At 52.3% G+C, this 16,693-nt stretch overlaps 1 pseudogene; it reads right to left on the minus strand.

The window, feature by feature from the left end:
• LOC118700991 (zinc finger protein 208-like) overlaps window positions 1-16,693 on the minus strand; it is a 123,405-nt pseudogene that overhangs the window by 20,466 nt on the left and 86,246 nt on the right.

Genomic DNA, 16,693 nt, shown 5'->3' on the forward strand with positions numbered 1-16,693 from the left:
ACTTTCCTGGCTCCACATGGAGCTTTTGTGGGAAGTCAAGGGAAGGAAGAGTGAGCATCACCTTTGGACACAAGGTCAGGAAACTTAGGCAGTGTTTAAGGATGTTGTTAGGTTATGCAGAAAGAAAAGGAAAGAGGTGAAACCTCAATTAGAGCTTAACCAGTCCACTTGTGTGAAAAATAATAGAAAATGTGTCTATAAATAAATTAATTGCAAAATGTGGGATAAGGAGAACCTCTACTGTTTATTGAATAAAGTGGAGAATATAGTAAATGAAGATAAAGAAAAGGCTAGGCTACTTAACACCTTGTTTGTCTCAATTTTCAATATTAGGACAGGCTGTCGTCAGGACAAGTGTTCTCCTGAGCTGGTAGATGGGCACAGGGAGCAGAACAGCCCCCTGGAATCCAGGAGGAAGCAGCTGGGGACCTGCTGAGCCACTCAGATGCTCACAGGTGTATGGGATCAGATGAGATCCATGCTAGGGGGATGAGGGAGCTGTGGATGAGCTCCCCAAGCTGCTCTCCATCATTTACCATCAGTCCTGGCTCAGCAGGGAGGTCCCAGAGCACTGGAGGTGCCAGGGTGAGCCCATCCCCAGGAAGGGCTGGAAGGAGGAGCTGGGGAACTCCAGGCCTGTCAGCCTGACCTGGGTGCCTGGCAAGGTTATGGAACAGATCACCTTGAGTGCCATCACAGGGCACCCGCAGGATGGCCCGGGGATCAGAGCCAGCCAGCTCAGTGGATTTAGGGCTGGCAGGTCCTGCCTGGCCAACCTGGTCTCCTTTTATGCCCAGGTGACCCAGCTGTGGATGGGGGAAAGGCTGTGGATGTTGTGTGCCTGGACTCCAGCAGAGCCTTTGACTCTGTCTCTGACAGCATTCCCTGGAAAAGCTGCAGCCCACGGCTTGGGCAGGTTCCCTCCTCGCTGGGAGATTTAAGAGCTGGCTGGAGGCTGGGCCCAGAGAGTGGTGGGGATGGTGCTGCACCCAGCTGGTGTCCAGGCACTGGTGCTGTCCCCAGGGATCTGTGCTGGGCCCAGTCCTGTTTAATATCTTCACTGATGGTCTGGGTGAGGGGATCGAGTCCAGCATTCACAAAGTGCAGATGGCACCAAGCTGGGTGTGAGTGTGGATCTGCTGGAGGGCAGGACAAGAAGACCCAGCCTTAAGCTGCACCAGGGGAGGTTCAGGCTGGACAATAGGAAGGAGTTCTTCACAGAAAGGATGAGTGGGAACTGGAATGGGCTGGCCAGGGGGGAGGTGGCAGAGTCACTGTCCCTCTCCAGTGGCACTTAGTGGCATGGTCTGGGTGACAAGGCAGTATCAGGGCATTGGTTGGACTTGATGATCCCAAAGGTCTTTTCCAGCCTATTTGATTCTGTCATTCTCTGATGATTGGGACACCCTGGGGCCATTGTGACACTGCAGGGCCTCATGGAACTAAGAGGACCATGGTGACACCGTGCAGCCCCACAGAACCAGGGGTCCACTGTGGTGCTCTGGGGCCAAATGGAACCAGGGAGTGCCCCATGACACTCTGGGCCCTTGTGGAACCACAGAGGCCATTGTGACACTGCAGGGCCTCGTGTAACCAAGGGGTTTCACCATTTTGACACTGCAAAACCAAGGAGACCATTGGGAGACTGCAGGGCCCAGTGGAACCAAGGGGCCGTTCTGACACTGCAGGGCCTCATGGCACCAAGGGGACATTGTGACACTGCAGGATCCTGTGTAACCAAGGGGCCACTGTGACACGATGGGGCCTCAAGGGATCTGGAATAATGCTGTGACATTGTGTGGCCTTGTGGAAACAAGGAGTCCATTGTGACACTGAGGGGACTTGTGGAACCACAGAGACCATGGTGACAGTGTGGGACCTCATATGACCATGGGGCCATTGTGACACCCTGGGCCCCATGGAACCAAGGGGAACCATTGTCACATTTTGAGGCCCCATGGAACCAAGGAGACCAGTGTAACAGTGCAGGGCCTGGTGTAACCAAGAGGCCATTGTGACACTGAGGGGCCCCTTGGAACCAAGGACATTGTCGCAAATGTCACCAAGCTGGATGTGAGTGTTGATCTGCTGGAGTGTTGGAGGGCTCTGCACAGTGACTTGGACAGACTGGATCCAGGGGATGAATCCAACAGGGTGAGGTTTAACAAATCCAAGGGCCAGGCCCTGATATTTTGCCCCAGTGCTACAGGCTGGGGACAGAGTGGCTGGAGAGCAGCCAGGCAGAAAGGGACCTGCAGGGACTGATGGACAGCAGGCTGGACATGAGCCAGCAGTGTGCCCAGGTGGGCAAGAAGGCCAATGGCTCCTGGCCTGGATCAGGAATGGTGTGGCCAGCAGGAGCAGAGCTGCTGTGCCAGCACTGATCTGCCCCCTGCTCTGCACACAGACATTGCTGCTGCAGCTCCAGAGAAGGCAACAAAAGGGTATCTCTGCAGAAAACTTTGCTGGGACATCCTTTAGTTCCTTTAAACCCTCCGAGAGCGCAGCCCCTCATTGACACAGTCTGTGGCCACGGGATAGGTGGAGGGAAACAAAATGAGAAATGGAACAATAAATGACATTTATTTGTGGACAAGATTAAAAACCTAAAAGAAAAAGAGAAAGAATCTCCAAAATGAAGCCAACAAGGAGTATCAAAGATGACTTTTATTACAAGTGATTTGCAGGAATTGGCCAGCAGTTTAATGTTTCCGAAACCATCCAGTCATCAGTCTCCACACTTCAGCCTTGAGCTCCTGGTTCCTCAGGCTGTACATGAGGGGGTTCAGGGCTGGAGGCACCACTGAGTACAGAACTGACAGGGCCAGATCCAGGGATGGGGAGGAGATGGAGGGGGGCTTCAGGTAGGAAAATATGGAGGGAGACAAAGAGGGAGACCACAGCCAGGTGAGGGAGGCAGGTGGAAAAGGCTTTGTGCCGTCCCTGCTCAGAGGGGATCCTCAGCACAGCCCTGAAGATCTGCACATAGGAGAAAAAAATGAACACACAACAACCAAAACCTAAAGAGGCACTGAGAGCAATGAGTCCCAATTCCCCGAGGTTTGAGTGTGAGCAGGAGAGCTTGAGGATCTGTGGGATTTCACAGAAGAACTGGCCCAGGGCATTGCCATGGCACAGGGGCAGGGAAAATGTATTGGCCGTGTGCATGAGAGCATTGAGAAAGGCACTGGCCCAGGCAGCTGCTGCCATGTGGGCACAAGCTCTGCTGCCCAGGAGGGTCCCGTAGTGCAGGGGTTTGCAGATGGACACATAGCGGTCGTAGCACATGATGGTCAGGAGGGCAAGCTCTGCTCCAATGAAGAACATAAAGAAAAAGAGCTGAGCAGCACATCCAGTGTAGGAGATGTTGCTGGTGTCCCAGAGGGAATTGTGCATGGCTTTGGGGACAGTGGTGCAGATGGAGCCCAGGTCACTGAGGGCCAGGTTGAGCAGGAAGAAGAACATGGGCGTGTGCAGGTGGTGGCCGCAGGCTACGGCGCTGATGATGAGGCCGTTGCCCAGGAGGGCAGCCAGGGAGATGCCCAGCAAGAGGCAGAAGTGCAGGAGCTGCAGCTGCCGCGTGTCTGCCAATGCCAGCAGGAGGAAGTGCCTGATGGAGCTGCTGTTGGACATTTGCTGCGGCTGCACATGGGCACCTGTTCATGGAGAAAGGACAGTGACAAGTCAGCAGAGGCTGCTTTGAGCCAACCCTGGCCCATTCCCAGCAGACTGCTCCAGTGGGACTCACTCAGCCTTGTTCCTGCTCTGGGAAAACCTTCACACAGTTCCCTGCCTGAGCTCCAGTTGTGTTGGCTGAGTGTGCCAGGAGCAGCCAGGCCTGTGCGTGGGGGCTCTTGAGGAGCCATTCCTGCCCTGATGCCCTGTGTTTGTGGCCATGTGCAGAGGGACAAAACTAGATGTTAAGGATTTGTCAGGGGAATGACTGCTACTTCAGAAAGGCTTGACTAGCATCTGCACTGACAATTCTATAGTACATGGATGGCAGGAGATGGTTTAAGTAATTTTTGCTGCCCGCACATCATTCCTGGCTCTCTGAGGTCACAAATCCCCAGCATTTCTGCTGCACTCAGAGTTTGCCACTGAGAGATGGGAGAGGCAAAGGATTCCCTGTGGCTCAGGGAAGGTGAGGGGCTGGATGGGCTTGTTCCCAACTGCCCTGGCTTTGCACCTTGGGCTGCAATCAGAGCACAGTCACACTCCTGGGTCACCCTGGGATAAACCAGACCCTGCCCAGAGCAGAAGGATCCCTGAATGTCTCACCCTCTCTCAAGGTCTCTGGGCAAGGTCTCAGCACCCCCTTGTGCCAAGGACACTCACGGCTCCCTGGGCAAACCCAGCAGCATTTCCTCAGCTGTGGCAGCTCTGCCCTTCCCCGTGGGACATTCAGGGAACTCCCAGAGGCTCTGGCACAGATCTGCACCCAGGAGGGCAGCTCAGAGCCTGGCAGGGCACAGCAAGGAGATCCCTGGCTGTGCCCATGATGGGATCTCAGGGAGGGGGCTCAGCTCATTCCCCTTTGCCATGGACTGCTTTGCCCATAGCCCCACAGGTGCCAGGGAAGCTTGGACACCCCATTCCCATGGACAGCCCTGCCTGGCAGGAATGCCAAGGGCAGTGCCTGACTCAGCTGCTGCAGATGCCAGAGCCTCCCTGAGAGCAGCAGATAACAGTGCCAATGTCAGGGCAGTGCAGAACCAAGAGCAGATGTTGTGGTGCTGTGCCTGAGAGGGCAGGGCAGAGACAGCCGGGCACTCAGGACAGTGTTCCCGTGCCCAGCTGTGCCCGGCACCTCCCACACACCAACAGTGCCCTCCTGCCCCAGCACTGCTCTCTCCAGCCCCCTCTCCTTCCCTGAGCATCTCCCTGGGCCTGGACATTCCCTCCTGAGAGGAGCCTTGTCCCTGCCAGCGCTCACAGAGCCCATCCCAGCCTGTGTGCCCTGGCTGGGGCCCTACAGAAACCTGCCTGTGTGCAGGGCCCTGGCTGGGGCAGGCTCTGTGTGCAGCTGGGCAAGGGCAGCTCAGGAGAGCCCTGCTGGGCCCTGCAAAGGTGATGCTGCTGCTGTGCCGGGCTGAGGAGTGGCTGAGGGCCCTTTGGGAGGCTCCCAGCAGAGACACTGATCAACTGAATTTACAGTTCTGCAGTCCCTGTAAAAGATCAAACATTAGTTTGACGATCCTGTGTGTCCCTTTCGACTCAGAATGTCCTGGGATTCTGGGATTATAATTCCTGTTCTGCTTCTCTCATCCCCTTGTTGTCTATACTCAAAAAAGAAAACAAAAAAACCCTTGCAACAGTGTTAGAACAGTAAAGTTAAAACCAGACATAAATTGGAAGCTGTCAGGTGTCTCAGTGGGGATTGGGCACACCTGGGGCCTGATTTCAAAAATTTATTAAGGTTGATTAATTAGGATATTTAACAGGAACATCCAATAGGAGATTCACTTACCCCAGTTACACACCCCTGGCTCAATCCATTGAAGTAGGTCCAAGGGCTTCTTTGCCTTCACTTTTTATTATGACTGCTCACATTCTGGTCAAAAACCAAAATGTTTTTCTTGTAGGTCCTCTTCCTGATAATAAGACTATACAGGATACTATATGTATTGTATACTATATGTATTTCAGGAATGCATTTAGACAGTCACCTTATTTTTCTAAAATCAAAGAAAAAGGTTAGGGAAAATAATAAAGTTAATAAAGGATTATAGTTATAGATGTATATAATAGTAATAGAGTTCATTAAGAGTTTAATAGACCTAAAAAAGGAATATAGATTTATAACTATGTAATAGTAATTTGTAGAGCTACAAATATATGAAAATTGTATAAAATAAAAAAAATCTTTTTGCCATCACCCCAATGTTCCCATCCTTCTCCAAGCAGGAAATGGAAAACACTCTCAGGAAAGCTCCTGATCTTTACAGCAATCCCAGGCTTACCTTCTTTGGGAAGTGCCCTGCGGAGCTGTGCCCAGGCTGGTCTGGAGCTGGGAGCAGCCCTGCCCCACCCAGCCCCTCTCAGCAGCAGCCCCTGCCCTGCTCAGGGCGGCTCCTTCCCCCCAGAGCTTCTCCCCAGTGCTGGGAGCAGCTGCCAGGGCTGGCTGAGAGCTGTCCCTGGCAGGCAGCAGAGTCCCTGCCCCAGCACAGCGCCCTGGGCTGCAGGACCCTGCTCTGCAGGACAGCCCTGGGCACCCCTGGCTGCTCTGCACAAGAGACAATCAGAGAATGTACTCACAGGCTCTGCAGGCATTGGCATGTTCCAGCTGCAGGAGATGGCTCCAGGAGCTGCAGCTGCATTGTCCTGCAGCCAGAGGTTCCTGTGCCAAGGGCTGGCAGTGATTGTGCCCCAGGCACTTCTCAGCCCCTTCCCAGCCCTGACTGATTGAAGCTCTCTGTGCCTCTGTGCTGTGCCCGGGCTGGCTGCAGGCAGTGCCGCAGCCCTGCTGGGCTGGCAGAAGAGCTGCTCATCAAGAGAAATGTGCTTTTGAAGCTCTTCTTGGTGACCAGGAGCTGCCTCTGGGCCAGGAGCCCAGCCCAGCTCAGCAGCACAGACACAGCACAAGGACTTTAATCAGCCTCTGGGGCTTTGTGCTCAGGCCCTGAGCATCAGTCCCTGAGAGGGAGATGAAGAAACCTCTCCAGAACTCCAGGGCAGAATCACACTCCAAAGTTTCTTGGACTTTTAATGGGTCCCAGAGAGGGACACGACTGAGCAAGTGTCCCCAGGCCCCAGGCAGAGCAGAGAACTGCAGGCAGTGATGACAGGTGGGGACAGAGAGAAGCCAAGTCTTGGTGCCCTGGGGCACAGCAGGGTCTGTGCCAGCAAGGGCTGGGAGGAGCCACCTTGTCCTGAGGCCCTGGGGCCTCCTGGCACAGCCCCAGCCAGGCTGGGCACTGTCAGCCCCTTGTGCTGCCCTCAGCATCCCCCCCTAGCCCACATCCCAGTGGCCTCAAGGATCTGCTGGAAGGAGTCCCTGGGGAGCCTTGCTCAGCAATGGCCCTGGGGGCTCCTTCATGCTCCCTGCGGGGACTGCAGGTTTTTCAAAGGACTTTGGGTTTGCCTTTTGCCTTGGAGTCTCTGAGAGGCTTGTGCAATCATGGCCTCCAATTACCTGCTGTAATTAGTCCCTGGAGAGGCTTTGTCAGTAACAACACTCATTGGGGCTCATTAATACTTCAGCGTACTTCACTTATTTTGAGGTACTTGGTGTTTCCCTTTTGATACAGACTTTGGAAGAGTTTTGTGCAATCATGGCCCCAATTATCTGCTTTAACGAGTCCCTGGAGAGCTTTATACTGACACTCAGTGGGGCTCATTAATACTTTGAGATACTCAAGGTTTTTAAGGTATTTTATGGATTTAAGAATAGTTTTAGGTACTTTCAAGGATTTTCCTTCCCACACTGAGTCTCTGAGAGGTTTTTGTGCCATCCTGGCCTCCATTTCTCTCCTCCAAGGAGTCCATGAGGTGCCTGTGTTGGGTATCTTCCCCCTTTCTGTTGTACAAGAAAGATGGAACTGAAAGAATTTTTTAAGACTTTCTAAAAGCATCGAAACAAACATGGGACAATTAACAATACAACAACAACCACTAAGAGAATTAATAGTCCTGTTTTAGCTCGGCATCATACAACCCTTTAGTCCTCAGGACTGGAAGAGTTTATTGACCCAGTCTTTGTTTTCCACTTGAAGCTTCTTGAACCCTTCCTTCAGTGCCTGAATGCTCTTGTGCATTGACTGGCTGTGGCTGGAGAGGTTCATGCAGCACACGCCCTCAGAGTCTACACAGCCATGCCCATGTGCCCAGAGTAAAAACTCTATCGCTGTTCTGCAAGGTGGCGTGTCTGATGGTCTCTGTGTCTGAGAGCAGCCACTCAATGTGAGGGAGGCAGCATTGATTTGCTTACTTAAAAGGCACCCAGGATGGTCTGATTGCCCTAAAGCTTTAGCTGCAGCCACCCAAGGTAGTCCAAATTGGGGGTGCTACCATCCGATACCTGGATTAAAGCTTTCAAAGCCATCTCTTTGATATCATCCAATACTTCTCTGGGGATACCTGCTGCTTGATCATCTGGTAGGCTGTGTTGTCCTTCTCGAGCTAGATGGTTGATTGTCAATTCTGCTCTTGCCTCTTTATTAGCATAGTCTGCTATTAATTGATTTAGTAAACACTTCCATCCCCCTTCCCACATGGTGTATTGTGTAGGCGACAACAACATGGTCATAATATATTTTAAATCATAGAGAGTTAAGACATGTGCTGTAAACATGGCCCTCATTAGGCCATTAAAACAAGGTAAGTCCCTCCTATGGTCTTTAGCTGCCCTACACAGATCCTTGATTTCCCCATAAACCAATGGTTGATACCTGGGATTCTGCCCACTTCTTCAATACGAGGGCAACAAGGAGTTTTGAGGCTATTTGCCAGTCTCCTTCCTTAACTGGAGGCATTGCCCAGGGTGGAGAGGATGATTGACAGTGGGGGCGTGACCCGCAGTTTTGGGGGTGGAGTTTGGAGGTTTGTTCAGGGCGGAAGAGAAGGCTGTGGTAGCAGGAAGTGGAGGAGCCAAGATGGAGGGAGGGTGGTCGGGCTCCCGAGCCACATTCGGGCTCCTTCCGTCCCTTGTCTCCAGGGCATGATGCTCCAAGACCGCGTGGCCATTGCCATCTTGGACCATCGTGGAAGGTCTGAGAAAGGCAGGTTTGAGGGGAGGTCCCAAGTTAGGAGTGACCAATGGATTGAGTTTTCAGCACACTGCTTGCTGGTGAAGGGTCTCAAGGATGGTGTGGAAGATGGGGAGCATGCAGGGTGCCACGGGGTCCATTTTAATCAAAAGGTTGTACAATTTAACTCCCACTGAGTCCCAAACTTCAGTGGTATGGATTTCATCAGCAGAGGCATCTGGAAAATTTTTACTGATCCACCTCATGATTGATTTTAATTCGTTCTTTGAAAATATTTTGTCTTGATCAGTGAGAATTAACTTAAAGCATCCATATGCACTCCTTTCTACTTTGGACATCTGGCTGCCCATTTTTCTCTTTCTCCGTCTTAGGGGGAACAGCCACCAGAACACATCAAATCAATAATGGGACTTGGGTTCATATTGTAAAAACACAGTGGCAAAATGGGCAATAAATGTCTTGCATTTGCCCAAACCCACCTGCAATCCTATGCAGGTGAAACCATTGTTGTCCCTGCTGATCCTGTGCAAGGTCCTTTGAAGCAACGATGAATCTGCTTGGCCTGGCACTATAGTAGAGGAAATGTATTGTACTTGAGTATCTGTATGGAGGCTTTGCCCCGGGAGGTCCCGGCTGTCCTTGATGGGCTGCAGCTGCGATGTCCTTCATTGGGCTGCAGCTGTGACCAGTGAGGATAACTGGGATAAAAGGGGGCAGGTTAGGCAGTCAAGGAGAGCTTGGAGGAGCTCTGAACTGAGCAAGAACAAGATGCAGAAGAAGGAGTCTGTGCTGTGAAGATCTGCAGCCATAAGAACACGCCAAGGAGGTATGGACTTTAGAAATCTGATAACAACAGTATGGAACTTCAGAAATAGAACAACAACCATTGGTACTCCTGATGTGATAGTTGGTAGAAGATGTGACAGCCAAGAGCTGCAGATAGTTGTCAGAAGATAAGACAGCCAAGAGCTGCGAGAGAACATAGCCTTTGGGTCAAGGAGCTGTGAAAGAGTATGGCCTTTGAGCAAAGAGCTATGTGTGTTGTACGTGGCCTTTGAGTCATGAAGAAATGTATATATTGTACTTGAAGTATTGTATATAAAACCTGGTTCTGTAAGTAAAAGAAAAGGGGGAAATATAGTAGAGGAAATGTATTGTACTTGAATATCTGTATAGAGGCTTTGCCCCTGGAGGTCCAGGTTGTCCTTGATGGGCTGCAGCTGTGATGTCCTTCGTTGGGCTGCAGCTGTGACCAATGAAGATAACTGGGATAAAAGAGGGCAGGTTAGCCAGTCTGGGAGAGCCTTGAAGGAGCCCTAATCTAAGAGAGAACAACATGCAGAAGAAGAAGGAGTCCATGCTGTGAAGATCTGCAGCCATAAGAACACGCCAAGGAGGTATGGACTTTAGAAATCTGATAACAGCAGTATGGGACTCCAGAAATAGAACAACAACATGGCACAATCCAAAATCCTGGGGAGCGCTGGCCTATCCATCAGCTAACCCCAGCTGATGTGACTGACACAGGGAGCCCTGAGTGTCATGGTCCCTGTTTGGGCGCCAAAGGTCACAGTGAAGGTGGCTGCGACAAACCTCTCTGGTTCCCTGACTTCAGGGCAAGGGTTGCGGAAATGAAAAGGAGCAGGATCAATGAGGTTGTTTAAAAGGAACTTAATTAACAGGGTGAAAAACAATAAACATGGAGAAGTTGAGCACAGTATGAGGGGCAGGATCCAAAGACCCAAAACAAAGGGGAGCAACAACATAGACACTTGGGGGTAGAACACTCTAGAACAATAACCATATAGGAGAAAGAAGTAACCAATAGGGGAATAGAACCTAGACAAGTTAGCATAACAACACTAAAGGATTTTTGGAGAACTTTCAAGTTCACCTTAATTTAAACAAATGGCTCCCAGGGCTTGAAACTCATGCCCAATTCTTTTGGGGTAAAATCTGTCGGACTCTGAGTTGCAGCCAGGCTAACTCCCACACTGCTGCTTTGCACTGGCTCCTTGGGACCATGTGGCCCAACAGAGCCACAATGATGTCCTTGGTTCCACGGGGCTCCACAATGTCACAATGGTGCCTTGGATCCATGGTGCTCTGCAGTGTCACAATGGCCCCTTCATTTCACAAGGCTCCCAAAGGTCACATTGGTCTCCATAGGAAGGAAACCACGGAGCCCCCATGTTTCAGGAGCTGATGAACAGCAACCACCAGAGGCCAAGGCAAGCCTGACCTGTCTGTCCTGGCAGGTTTGCTTGGAGCAACCCTTGGATATTTGAAATTATGAATGTGGAGTCCTAATTTCAGACATTTGGGCCTGCAGAAGGATGATTATTTCCATACAAAGAAAAGCACAGAGTCCTTTCCAGTGTTTAGAAAACAGGTGAGTTCTGGCACTCAGGACTTAAAGACCAGCCAGACCTGTCTGTCCTGGCAGCTTTTCACTCGCAGCAATCCTTGGATACACAGAAATTTGGAGGTGGAATCCTAATTTTGGCCATGGATGCCTGGAAAAGATGGACAGTTCTTTTCCATACAAAGGAAAGCTCAGAGCTCCAGTGTTTCAGGGGCAGATGGGAGTGACCTTCCACATTCCAAGGTCAGCCAGACCTGTCAGGTGACCCCTGGGAGGCCAAGGCAGCCACACCTATTTCATGTTGCCTTGCTTCCACAGGGCCCTGCAGTGTCACAATGGCTCCTTGCTCCCATGAGGCCTTGCAGTGCCACAGTGGTTCTCTGGCTTCCATGAGGCCCACAGGTGTCATAATGGCCCCTTGATTACACAAGTCCTTAAGGATCTTAATGGTCTCCATGGTTCCACAAGGCCCCACAGTGTCATAATGGCCTTTGGGTTCCATGAAGCCTGGCTGTGTCCAATGGCCCCTTGGTTCCATTGGGGCCCAGTAGTGCAACAATGATTCCCTTGGTTCCACAAGTTCCCATAGTGTCACAATGGCCCCTTCCTTCCATGAGGCCCCACAGTGTCACAATGGTCTCCATGATTCCATGGGGCCTTGCAATGCCACAATGCTCTCCATGGATCCACAGTGCCCTGCAGGATCACAACGGCCCTTTGGCTCCACGAGGCCCTGAAATGCAGCAATGGCCTCTTGGTTCCACAAAGCCCTGCTGCTTCACACTGGCCCTTTGGGCCCATGCGGCCCAACAGAGCCACAAAGATGTCCTTGGTTCCACGAGGCCCCACAGTGTCACAGTGGCCCCTTGGATCCAGGGTACCCTGCAGGGTCACAATGTTCTCCTTGGTTCCACAAGTTCCTACAGTGTAACAGGTTCCACAAGAGCCTGCAGTGTCACCATGGCCCATTGGTTCCACAATGCCCCGCAGTGTCACAATGGTCTCCATAGGAAGCAAACAAGTGAGCCCCAGTGGGGCAGGGGCAGATGAGAGGCACTCACCAGAGGCCAAGGCTGGCCAGACTTGACTGTACAGGCAGATTTTGTCTGGGAGTAACCCTTGGATATAGAGAATTTTAGATGCAGAATCCCAATTTTGGCCATGGGTGCCTAGACAAGAAAGACAGTTCTTTCCCATGGGAATAAAAGCCCCAGTGCTTCACGGTCAGATGGGAAGTGGCCCTTGACATGCCAAATTCAGTGGGACCTGTCAGACAGCCCCCAGGAGGCCAAACCAGGCAGACCTGTCCCATGTCGGGCCAGGGCCGGGTCAGGCTTTGGTTTGTGGTGGGACAGAGCCCGGCCCCCAACCCTGGCCTGGCAGAGCTGTCAATCACACAGCAGGGGTGGTACTAACCCAGCTCTGATTGGCCCAGCTGTCAATCAATCAATCACACACTAGCAGCTGGTGCTACCCTGGCTCTGATTGGACAAGCAACTGGCAGTCCCACCCCAGGGGCGGGGCCATGAAGTCCCAGGGCGTTAAAAGCCGGAGCATGAGGCCAGCGTAGGGTCCGGATCCTGCCTTCTCCTGGTGTTTCTTTTGTTGTCATGCTGGAACCTGAGCAGTTGGTACCCATCTGTGTGTCTTTCTCTGGATCTTCTGTCTTTCTGTTGTTCTCTATTTCATCTCCTTCTAATCCTACTTACCTGGAACATTTTTGGATAACTTAAAATCTTTAAAGTTTTTTAGGTTAAATGTGTGGGAATCCAGGGTACAAGGAATATTTCTCTGTCTGCTCTGAGGAATCCTGACCCCCAAAGAAACACTGCCTTGAACCTTCACCAATGGAGAGGACTTCCAAGACTTTGAGACAGATTAGAATTTACCAAAGTGTGAAATAGATTAGAGGCTAGTATAGCATGTCACTTGGGTGAGAAATTTAGGTTTTGAGATTTTTAGTATGGTGTAGATAGGAAGCAAGATGGAGGAATTGGGGTGTAGTCCCTGTCTTCTTCTTCTTCTAGTCCATTTTCTGCAGTGTTGGTGGCACAGGGTGATTGGTCAAAGAAAGCAGAGTGCAGAGGTTATGTGGACAGTCAAGGGGAGAGGTATGGGCAGATAAGTGGAACTAATGTAGGTTTTAAGAGTTAATTGGATGAGACAACCTTAAAAGACCTTGAAACCGTACATTTTGGGGCCATTTTGCGGTGCTTTTCCAGTGTGCTGAGCCTGGTGTGGACAGCAATGCCAAACTTTAGATAAGATAACCATAAACAAGAAGCTGAAGACCAAAAAAGTCCCATGCATCTCCTTTTACATGGCAAAGAACTGCTACAGAGGGTTTACCCCATCAAGGGTGCCCCCAGAAAAGCCCAACATAAAACAAACATCAATAACTGGTGCCCCGACAATGTTTGAAATAAGTTGGCTTTTTTCCATAAAGTTGTTTACTGAAGGTGTTGTCTTAATTGGCCAATCATGTGAAATGTGTTGATTAAATGACCAATGAGGGTCCACCTGTAGAAAACCAAGATATAAAAGAAGAGCATTGAAAAAACAGGTGGCTTTTAGCCCTTAGCCTTCTGATCTGAGTTGGTGTCATCTCTGATTCAGTGCTGAGATTTGGGGATCTCTGGGGGCTATTGGGGCTCCTTTCTGCACCTCGAGACCCAACAGGAGTTTCTCTAATAAACTTTGCCTGAAGCTCCCACTGTGCCCATGACAGGAATCCCTGTGAGTGTCTGGGCCATCCCGGCTCTTTGGCAGCCTGGGGACTCCTGGGATGTCACCGTGGAGCCCCCGTGAGTGCCTGTGACAGATCGGTGCCTTTGCAGCCCAAGGTGCCCTGGGGTGTCACCATGGAATGGCTGTGACTGCCTCAGACCACAGGGCTCTTTACCATCCCCAGAAAGGCCTGGGAGGTCTTCATGGAGCCCCTGACTCTGCCTGTGACATTTCAGCTCTGGAACAGCCTGGAGACTCTTGGAAAGATCCCATGGAACCCTTCTGAGGGCCTGTGACAAATCTGATCTTGAGCAGGCAACCATCACCAGCCCCCTGTTGCTATGGTCAGTATCCATGGCAACCATGACCATCCCCCCTGTTGCTATGGTCAGTTTCCATGGCAACCATCACCAGCCCTTGTTGCTATGGTCAGTTTCCACAGCAACCATCACCAGCCCCTTGTTGCTTTGCTCAGTGCCTTGGCAGCTCCATGGAGACCCCATGCCAGGGGTGGTTGCCATGGACACCAGCTCAGGCCTGCAGCCAGAGCCCGTTGCCATGGCAACCATTGGCAGCCCCATCCCCAGGCTGATGGGATCCCAGAAGCACAGAATGGGCTGAGCTGGGAGGGACCCATCAGGATCCTCCAGTCCAACTGCTGGCCCTGCACAGGACACCCCAACAATGCCCGCCTGGGCCTGGCAGCGCTGGCCAAACGCTGCTGCAGCTCAGAGAGCCCTGGAGCTGGGAGCCTTCCCTGGGGAGCCTGGCCAGGGCCCCAGCAGCCTCTGGGCAAAAACCTTTTCCTGACATCCAAGCTGAGCCTGCCCCGACTCAGCTGCAGCCGCTCCCTCCACTCCTGTCCCTGGGCACCAGAGGGAAGAGGTTCCCACAGCCCCAGCCTGGGACCCGCTCCCAAGGCTGCTGCCATGGCCACCAGGGCTGCCACCAGCTGGGATGCTCGGTTTCCACGGGCCAGGCTTCAGGAATGGGATTCCCCAATTTCCTGCTCCTGCTAAAACCGCGCTGCCCTCGCTGCCCTCCCGCCTCCCATGGAAAGCAGAAAAAGCAAAGATCCCGGACTGGGTTAAGAACAATTTAATGGGAACAGCAACGAGATAAGGAACAAACAGGAACCGAAACAATATTGATAACAGAAGGGATAAATAAAACTGTTTACAGGGAAAACTACAACACAACTCACAGGGTCTGCCTGGCTACAATATTTCTTGCCTGGAAAGGACACCCTTCTCCTCAGGGAGAGAGAGAAAGAGTCCCTTTCCTGTCCCAGGCAATGACCTGAGGTGGGAGTGAATGTAATGACATGGCCATGGCCAGACCCTCATGTTCTTCCATCCCACATCAGGTCATTGGCAAGGGCAGGACAAGGTACAGGTGTCTTCCCAGCATGGATCACAGGGAACATGGATCACCAGGGCTCTTTCCAATGTGGGTTCTCCCATGGGGGTTGAAATTGGAGTGGTGCATGAAGCTGTTCCTGCAATCGAGGCATTTGCAGGGCTTCATTTACTGGTGGCTCCGTTGGTGTTTTGTCAAGTGCGAGCTGCTGGTGAAGCTCTTCCCACACTGGGGACACTCGTAGGGCCTCTCCCCAGTGTGGATGCGCTGGTGGGTGACGAGGGTGGAGTTGAGCTTGAAGCCCTTTCCGCAGTCAGGGCAGAGGAAGGGCCTCTCATCCGCGTGAATCCGCTCATGCAGGCGGAGATTTGAGCTGGTCTGAAACCTCTTCCCACAGGTGGGGCACTCGTAGGGTCTCTCCCCAGTGTGGATGCGCTGGTGCATGATGAGGTGGGAGTTGAGCTTGAAGCCCTTTCCGCAGTCAGGGCAGTAAAAGGGCCTCTCATCCGCGTGAATCCGCTCATGCAGGCGGAGATTTGAGCTGGTGTGAAACCTCTTCCCACACGTGGGGCACTCGTAGGGTCTCTCCCCAGTGTGGATGCGCTGGTGCCTGATGAGGTAGGAGTTGCACTGGAAGCCCTTTCCGCAATCAGGGCAGTAAAAGGGCCTCTCATCCGCATGAATCCGCTCATGCAGGTGGAGATTTGAGCTGGTCTGAAACCTCTTCCCACACGTGGGGCACTCGTAGGGTCTCTCCCCAGTGTGGATGCGCTGGTGCCTGATGAGGTCGGAGTTGCGCTGGAAGCCCTTTCCGCAATCAGGGCAGTGGAAGGGCCTTTCCTCTCTGTGAATCTGCCGGTGCCTGGCGAGATCAGGGCTGGTGTGAAACCTCTTCTGACACTGGGGACACTTGTAGGGCCTCTCCCCAGTGTGGATGCACTGGTGGGTCAAAAGGGTGGAGCTGCAGCTGAAGCCCTTCCACACTTCCCACATTCGTAGGGCCATTCCCCAGTGTGGATCATCTGGTGGCTGATCAGGGTGCTGCTCTGCCTGAGGCTCTGCCCACACTCCAAGGACTTTTGGGGCTTTTTCCCATCATGAAGCTGCTCAGGGACCACCAGCTCTGAGCTCTGGCTGAAGCTCTGTCCACCTTCCTGGCTCAGGGTGGGTCTTTCCTCCTCAGAGCACCCTGGGCTGGGTTTGGAGCCCCTTCTCCTGTGGGATCTCTGGAACTTGTCCTCCCTGTTGGAATTCTGCACCGTGGAGCCACTCAAAATGGGCTCTTCCACGAGATTCTGCCACAGGGATTTGCCCTCCCTGGTCTCCATCCTCATCTTCTTCCCTGGGGGAGGAAGGACAAGGAGAGGATGGGATTTGCCTCCGTGCCAGAGAGAAGGGGAAGGAGATCCCCCCAGTGCATCCCCGGCAGGACGGGGTTGGCAGCAGGGTTGTCCTACAGCCGGGGGCTGTGCTGGGCTGGGAGATGGAGCAGGAGAGAGGGGGAAAGGGGCACTGACTTCCTCCTCACCTGCCT

Source organism: Molothrus ater, unplaced genomic scaffold, assembly GCF_012460135.2.
Source record: "Molothrus ater isolate BHLD 08-10-18 breed brown headed cowbird unplaced genomic scaffold, BPBGC_Mater_1.1 matUn_MA110, whole genome shotgun sequence".
Lineage (NCBI taxonomy): Eukaryota > Metazoa > Chordata > Aves > Passeriformes > Icteridae > Molothrus > Molothrus ater.